We start from the raw sequence: 9401 nt of genomic DNA, 5'->3' as shown, positions 1-9401 counted from the left end.
TAACATACTGTCAAAGTCACAGTTTGGATTTCTAAAAGGTTCTGATATTGAGAAGGCTATCTACACTTACAGTGAAAATGTACTTAATTCATTAGACAAAAAATTGCAGGCAAATGGTATATTTTGTGATCTGTCAAAGGCATTTGACTGTGTAAATCACAGTATCCTTTTAAGTAAACTAGAATATTATAGTGTAACAGGAAATGCTGCAAAATGGTTCAAATCTTATATCTCTGGCAGGAAACAAAGGGTGTTATTAGGAAAGAGACATGTATCAAGCTATCAGGCAACATCCAACTGGGAACTAATTACATGTGGGGTCCCACAAGGTTCCATTTTGGGGCCCTTACTTTTTCTTGTGTATATCAATGACCTTTCATCAGTAACATTACCAGATGCCAAGTTTGTTTTGTTTGCTGATGATACAAACATTGCAATAAATAGCAAATCAAGTGTAGTCTTAGAAAGATCAGCCAATAAAATATTTGTGGACATTAATCACTGGTTCCTAGCCAATTCTTTGTCACTAAACTTTGAAAAAACACACTACATGCAGTTCAGAACTTGTAAGGGGTGTCCCAAGAGTATATGTCTAACATATGATGACAAGAAGACAGAAGAAGTGGACGGTGTTAAATTCTTGATAATAAATTCAACTGGGAGGAGCACACCACAGAACTGCTGAAGCGTCTTAACAAATCTCTGTTTGCAATGCGAATTTTGTCAGACATAGGGGATATAAAAATGAAAAAGCTGGCATACTATGCTTACTTTCATTCCATAATGTCATATGGGATTATTTTCTGGGGTAATTCATCAAGCCAAGCTAAAGTTTTCCGGGCACAAAAACGTGCAGTAAGAATTATACGTGGTGTGAACTCAAGAACATCCTGCAGAAGCCTGTTTAGGGAACTAGGGATACTAACTACAGCTTCCCAATATATTTATTCCTTAATGAAATTTGTCATTAAAAATATATCACTTTTTCAAACCAACAGCTCAATTCATGGAATCAATACTAGAAATAAGAATAATCTTCACAAGGATTTAAAGTCACTTAGTCTTGTACAAAAAGGTGTGCATTATTCAGGAACACACATTTTCAATAACTTGCCAGCAGCCATAAAAAAGCTTAACAACCAATGAAATTCAGTTTAAGAGAAGCCTAAAGGATTTATTGGTGGCCAACTCCTTCTACTCCATTGATGAATTTCTTAGGAAAACCAACTGATTTGTATATAAGTACAACATAACTTCTGCACAATTTCAGTGCAGTAATGTGTTCACTGAAAATTTGTGTGTGTGTGTGTGTGTGTGTGTGTGTGTGTGTGTGTGTGTGTGTGTGTGTGTGTGTGTGTGTGCTTGTGTGTGTGTGTGCTTGTGTGTGTGTAAGTGTGTAAGTATAATCTAACTTCTGCACCATTTCAGTGCAGTAATGTGTTCATTGTAAATAAGTATTACAGTAGTTGTATTACATGTTTCTTACCTTATAAATAAATAAAAAACTTTTTTATTTTAAATTCAGTGCTATAGTATTTGTAAAATGACTCTTAGTGTTCATTAAAAAATGACGATCATTCCACTTGGGATCTGTGGAATGGTACATTAGCTTATTTGTTTTAGTTGTAAATATTTGTCATGTATTGTTGTTTTTCTGACATGTTCCACATCCTGGAGGACCTCCTCACTACGGATCAATTGGAATGAAAGTAAATCTAATCTAATCTAATCTATGCGCACTGTCCATGGACGTATGTTCATATGACCTTTTGTCCTCCATTTCCTGTCAGGAATCCATCACAGCAGTTTCACAGTTTTATTAATGTTCACCCTGTATATGCAAAGGTATCTTAGTTTGCTTTTCCATTTCAGTGATGTAGCAGTGGTCAGTTCCTGGCTTTTGCAAAGGAGATCTGGAAACTAAATTCATTTATTGGATTTCAGTGCATATATTGCAAGAAGAATTACAAATCTTGGAAAATGGAACAAACTTTAATAAAACTTTGTACTTTCTGCATGTAACTAATGTGTTTTACAATAAAAACAAATGGCTAACCATTTTCCCATTTATTTAATGATGCATCACAGGGATAGTTTCCAACATCTTGGGAAATCATTCAGAAACTCTGAGGCTGTTGTGTCTTTATATTCTGCACACTGATATTCCAGACTCATCACCAAAAATTTGTAAACTTCGTGCTTTTCCATAAAAATTTTATGTCCTGTTTCATACATTAAATAGCACAATCATTGATTCTGATTGACATAACAGAAACCCATCTGCTACAAGGTGCATTTCATCCCCCACATGATCTGTTAGACAAACTTAGAACTTATTATTGAGTTTTAATCAGCTGTGATATTTCCTTTAGCTTTGGCATCCAATAGGAACATGATTTGACAATTAGTTTTGCAGATACTAATAAATGCAGTCTACCTTGGAACCTTTTTAAAAACAGAAGTTCCTGTTGTTCAGGACAGTTTTTTCTTTATTTTGTCATTACTTCAGATGGCTCAGTAGGGATGTCTACTTTGATTTTAGTGCAGTTCTAGCTTGTTTATTATTCTGGCCCCATATGGAAACAAAAGCTCAGTTTGCCTGATTTCAAAAACCATGTCTAGAGCTTTTTTGTTGCTTGTCCCTTCAAACCAAAAATTTTGGGAGCATCTCATAAGGAATGATTGAGACAACTTCAGAACTATTGAATTTCTTGCCTTGTTCCTGATGATGGCTAAAGATTTATGAACACAAAAGCTTCATCCGCATTTCACTGAGTGTGTGTAAGTGAAACCTGACACAATTCTAATGTAGGTGTAGTTGACAACATTAACCTATATTATCCTTACCCACAATATGTTGTGGTTTGTTGTGATAGTTCTAGGGATGCAGATACATGCAAATTCATGTAAAATCATGATCATATGTAACAGATCTAGAGGGAAACATTACTTCAAGGCAGACTTGCATAATACAGTATGTTAAACATAAAAATAAATGTAAATGTCATGCATTATGTATGTGTAATACAAAGACTTGACATTGTTTACAGTTAACACATTTTCTATACCTTACCACTCTGTTGTCCCATACATGCATGTATATGGGGGACGAGAATTGTAACATGTAGTATTTTATATTATGAAGATATGTTGCTACTGAGGAACTCACTGTTCAAGAGAGATGTCAGATATACAATGTCCAAATGTAGTAGAAGATTATTGGCATCACACATGATTAGTAGCTTAGTGATAGGTATTTTATGTTATAATTTGGCAGCTGACAGTTGAGAGAAATCTGTGGAGCATCATTTCAGGTTTATCTCTGCATATAAATGATAGATTTTAACAAAATTAAAATTTGATTCAAAGTAACAAGAATATATTCATTGTGCCAATTACAAATATAGGTTTGCATATGCATGTGCTTGTTTTGTTAGAATAAAAACATCTTTGTGTGTGTGTATTGCAGACTTTCACTATAGTTCATGTCCTTTCAGTGCTGTGCATTGAATCATGAATTTCAGTAGCATCATTGGCAAAATCAGTTACTCTTGTCTGAGATATGAGCAATAATATGTTTCTTATGAAGAGACATATCTCTGTTAAATACAAATAAATGTGTTAAATCATGATACAGTATGATTCTCTGTAGTATGTTCTGCACACAGTATATCTTAATTGTTTTGAAAACAGAGAAACTGCAGAACTGCTTCAGAAAACTGATAACTTTGTGAGAAGGGTAATGGACTGTGCAATCTATAAGACAGTTAAAATTTTAAACAAAATTGGTAATTTCAATTAGCATGCAGCTTTTGCAGAAGAAACAAGTTTGTGGAGGCTCATATACACTTCTTCATAATGATAAAAATGAGCTACTATGAACAGCATAGTGAACGCTTTATTGTAGTGAAGACAGACACAAAGCCGACACCCACCATGGAAGTACAAGTTTGAATGCCAACTAACTCCACAGATGATGAACAGATTGAAGAAATGTATGATGAAATAAAAGAAATTATTCAGATACTTAAAGATGCTGGAAATTTAATTGTGATGGGGGCTGGAATTCAATAGTAGGAAAAGAAAAGGAAGAGAAGGAATAATAATAGGTGAATGTGGACTTGGAGAAAGAAATGAAAGAGGAAGCAGCCTGGCAGAATTTTGCGCAGAGCATAATTTAATCATTGAAGTCACTTGCTTTAAGAAACATAAAAGAAGTTTATGTATGTGGTAGACACCTTGAGACACTAGAAGGTTTCAGATTGATTATATAATGGTAAGACAGAGATTTAGGAACCAGATTTTAGATTATTTTAAATTCTAAGACATCTCCAGAGGCAGTTGTGGACTCTGATCACAATTTATTGGTAATGAACTGTAAATTAAAATTAAAGAAATAAGAAAAAGATAGGAAATTAAGTAGATGGAACCTGGATGAGTCAAAAGAACCAGAGGTTGTTGAAAGTTTCAGAGGAAACATTAAGCAACTGTTGACTGGAAAAGGGGAAAGGGGTACAGTAGAACATGAATGGCTAGCACTTAGAGATGAAATGGTGAAGGCAGCAGAGAATAAAATAGGTAAAAAGACAAGGCCTAGTAGAAATCCTTGTATAACACAAGGGTTATTGAATTTAATTGATGAAAGGAGAAATATGAAAATGAAGCAGGTGAAAGGGAATACAAACATTTAAAAAATAAGATTGACAGGAAGTGCAAAACACCTAAACAGGAATAGCTAGAGGATAAATGTAAGGCTTTAGAAGCCTATTTCGTTAGGGGAATGATAGATAATCTACTGCAGAATCATAGAGGCCTTTAGGGAAAAGACAAGCAGCTGTATGAATATTAAGGGCTCTGATGGGGAACCAGTCCTAAACGAAAAAGGGAAAGCTGAAAGATGGAGGGAGTGTATAGAGGGTCTATACAAGAGAGATGTATTTGAGGGCAATTTTATACAAATGGAAGATGATTTAGATGAAGATGAGATGGGTGATGTGATACTGTGAGAAGAATTGGACAGCAAACTGAAAATCCTGTGTCAAAACAAGGCTCCCAGAGTAGATGACACTCCATGTGAACTACCGATACCTTTGGGAGAGCCAGGCACAAGAAAACTCTTACATCTGGTGTGCAAGATGAATGAGTCAGGCAAAATCAAGAAGAATGTAACAGTTCCCAATCCAAAGAAAGCAGGTGCTGACAGTTGTGAATACCACCAGACTATCAGCTGAATATATCATGGTTGCAAAAACCTAACTTCAATTATTTATAGAAGAGTGGAAAACCTGGTAGAAGTTGACTTTGGGGAAGATCAGTTTGGATTCCAGAGAAATGTAGGAATATGTGAAGCAATACTGACCAACGACTTATCTTAGATAGGTTAAAGCAAGGCAAAGCTATTTTTATAGCATCTGTATATATAGAGAAAGCTTTTGACAACCTTGACTGGAATACCTTTTTTTTGAAATTATGAAAATATCAAGGGTAAAATACAGTGAGTAAAATGCTATTTATGATTTGTACAGTAAGTAGACAGCAGTTATACAAGTCAACATGCATGAAAGGAAAGAAATTGTTGAGAAGGGAGTGATACTGGGTTGAAACCTGCCCCTGATGTTATTCAACCTGCACATTGAACAAGCAGTAATAGAAATTTGGAGGAGGGATTAGAGTTCAGGAAACAAAAAAATTTTAAGGTTTGCCAATGACATTGTAATTCTGTCAGAGACAGCAAAGACTTGGAAGAGCAGTTGAACAGAATGGACAGTGTCTTGAAAGGAGGATATAAGATGAACATCAACAAAAGCAAAACAAGGATAGGCCTAGTTAAATTTAGTCAGTTTAAATCAGGTGGTGCCGAGTCAGTTAATTAGGAAATGAGACATTGATAGTAGTAGAAAAGTTTTGTAATGTGGGCAGTAAAATAATTGACAATGACTGAAGTAGAGCGGATAAAATGTAGCCTTGTAAGGGCAAGAAAAGTGTTTCTAAAGAAAACAGATTTGTTAACATTGAATATGGAGTTAAGTGTTAGGAAGTCTCTTCTGAAAATATTCTGTGGAATTTAGCCATGTATGGAAGTGAAACATGAATGATAAAAGTTTAGACAAGAAGACAGTAGAAGCTTTTGAAATGTGACATTATAGAACAATGCTGAAGATTAGATGGGTTGTTGTTGTGATCTTCAGTGTGAAGACTAGTTTGATATAGCTCTCATTGCTACTCCAACCTGTGCGAACCTCTTCATCTCTGAATAACTACTGCAGCCTACATCCTTATGAACCTGCTTACTGTATTCATATCTTGGTCTGCCTCTATGATTTTTAGCCCCCACACTTCCCTCTAATACTAAACTGGTGATCCTTTGACATCTCTGAATGTGTCCTATCAACTGATCCCTTCTTTTGGTCAAGTTGTGCCATAAATTTTGGGTCTTCCCAATTCTGTTCAGTATGTTCTCATTAGTTACTTGACCTATCCTTCTAATCTTCAACATTCTTCTGTAGCACCACATTTTTGTATTCTCTTTTTGTCTGAACTGTTTGTGTCCATGTTTCGCTTCCACACAGAGTGTAATGTAACGGACTACTGAAACTACCGATACCACCGGCTGGTGAGGTGTGCGCTGCCGTCAATTAACTTGAAGGAGCAAACAAAAGTGTGGGGGGTAAAAATCATAGAGGCAGACCAAGAGATGAATACAGTAAGCAGGTTCATAAGTATGTAGGCTACAGTAGTTATTCAGAGATGAAGATGCTCGCACAGGATGGAATAGCAATGACAGCTATATCAAACTAGTCTTCACACTGAAGATCACAAACTGAAATATCATTATTTTGTTACAAAACTGTTAATATGAGGACAATCATGGGTATATTGCCACAGAACTATATTATAAACACTTTTTATAACCAAGGTTGGCAGTACTGCGCAGTTTGTAAGTGCTGTGAACAGGAGCCGGTTGTTAGCAGTCTCGCGTCCGTTGGCCGTCGTAATTTAATATATTATTATCATTATTTTGATTGTTGCCGACTTACGTGGTGGGCCTTAATAAAAATGATATTTCATTCAATTTTGATTTACGATTAAATGCTTCCCTGAAGTTCTCCTTTTTAACAATATTAATCTCAAATTATTTGTTACATTAATGAACGTTAGACTCACTGAATCTTAAAAACATGAGCATATAAGCTGAACAATGTAGTAAACTTTTCATATTAATTTCCTTGGCTAGTCAGCTCACTTTAAAGCAAAAGATCTTTAGTTATTAATTGCGGCCCACATACGCGCAACAATATTTTTTCTTACCTCCGTTAACCATTGCATTATAGTCGGAGTCCTGGCTCTGGCTCTCGGCTGTGGTACTGAAAATAAGAACCTTAAAGCTATGTATTTTCTGCAACGTCGGGCGGCTGTGGAGAAAAATTAATATTATGTTAATAGCGGGCGAATTTTTTGCTTCCGCTAAATTTTTATAAGTTAATATCGCCACGTAATGGCATCGTTGGCTGCGATTGTTGAACTAATTACTTGAATGTAGGTTAAATCAAGGAAGGCGGACATGAAATCGGGATCACCTCTTACAAATTAAAAGTGCACAATAATATTAAATCAATATATTATCTGCTTAACTCATGCAAATGTGTACAAATGTGCTTACATTTGCCAGCACATGCAAGATGTCCGTCTACACGCAACCAAGACAAGAGAAGAAGTGAAGACGACTGAAAAATTAACAAAAGAGCTTATCTTGTCGTCTCTTTAGATCATTTTGTTATATTTCTTTGCCCTCGAAACTTACACAGAGAAATGATAAAAATACATATTATTCAATTTTTAAAAGTCTCTTCTTTATAAATACCATTTTTTAAGTCTTTTCGTAATATAGCACTGGGGACGCTATTGCGGGTATAGAGACAAAGGGTAGTTGGTGTTGAGACGTCTTGTAATACGCTTGCTTTGAGAAGGTCAAGGATAGAGGGAGCGAAATGATGTATTGGAAAAGCTGTTACATTGAAAATTGTTGAATATTGTCACAATCATCATTTATAAAATAAAAGTTGGAAGTTTAAATATGTGTCAGTTCTTACGCAGCAGAATACACACCCTGGACCTCAAATTGATTTAACAAACAGCGGATGGCGAGATTCATCACTGGACCATGAGTGTGCAACAATGACCAATAAAGGTAAGAAAGTTATATTACTCTAAATTCAAATTGTGATGATACCTTTCTTTCTCCATGTCTTAAGCCCTGTATGTACTCTGTTGTTAGAGGGAACAGCGTGACAGGGACTTGTGGTCGACTAGGCACACCAGGGAGACCACACAGATTTAAAATGATAATTTGTAGCTTAATATACTACTACTGATAATAATTAATATTTGTCCCCCAGAGAAAGAGGAGCATTACAAGAGCTACACTGTGGACAAATACTTTCGTGCAAGACTTCCTAACATTTAAATCTATATTCAGTGTTAATGAATTTCTCTTCTTCAGAAATGCTTTTCTTCCCATTGCCAGCCTACATTTTATATCTTCTCAACTTCGGCCATCATCAGTTACTTGCATCATCAGTTCTTTTGCTGCCCACATAACTATACACAACTACTACCATTAGCATCTCATTTCCTAATTAAGTGACTCAGCGTCACCTGATTTAATCTGACTGCATTCCACTATCCTTGTTTTGCTTTTATTGATGTTCATCTTAGATCCTCCTTTCAAGAGACAGTCCAGTCTGTTCAACTGCTCTTTCAAGTCCTTTGCTGTCTCTGACAGAATTACAATGTCATTGGCAAACCCTCAATTTTTTTTATTTCTTCTCCCTAGACTCTTATTTCCCTCTAATTTTTTCTTTGGTTTCCTTTACTGCTTGTTCATTGCAAATATTGAATAATATAGGCCCAATCCTGTCTCACCCCCTTCTCAACCATTCCTTCCTTTCATGCCCCTTGGCCCATATAACTACCAACTAGTTACTGTACAAATCATAAATAGCATTTTACTCCCTATATTTTACCCCTGCTACCTTCACAATTTCAAAGAGAGTATTCCAGTCAATGTTGTCAAAAGCTTTCTCTAAGTCTACAGATGCTGTAAATATAGACAGTGATGGCTACTGTGTAAGGATATAAAAGCATGTGAACACTGTCACTTCTGAAACTTTGTGGATTTATTGGTTGTTTTTCTTTGGATACTGTTAAATGTAATGAAGAAATGGTAATCTGAAATACATGGCACTAAATCTACCATATGTGCTACATATTGCTCCTCTAGACTTGGTGAAACTTGGCATCAGGGTCACAAGCACACCTTCACTTGTGCACATTTTAAAAAGATTTGCACATATGCTACTGGGGTTATATAATTGACTTATTGGCCAGATACATACAGATTT

This window comes from Schistocerca serialis, chromosome 5, assembly GCF_023864345.2.
Source record: "Schistocerca serialis cubense isolate TAMUIC-IGC-003099 chromosome 5, iqSchSeri2.2, whole genome shotgun sequence".
NCBI classification, from domain to species: domain Eukaryota; kingdom Metazoa; phylum Arthropoda; class Insecta; order Orthoptera; family Acrididae; genus Schistocerca; species Schistocerca serialis.
Note: the sequence above shows the minus strand (reverse complement) of the source record.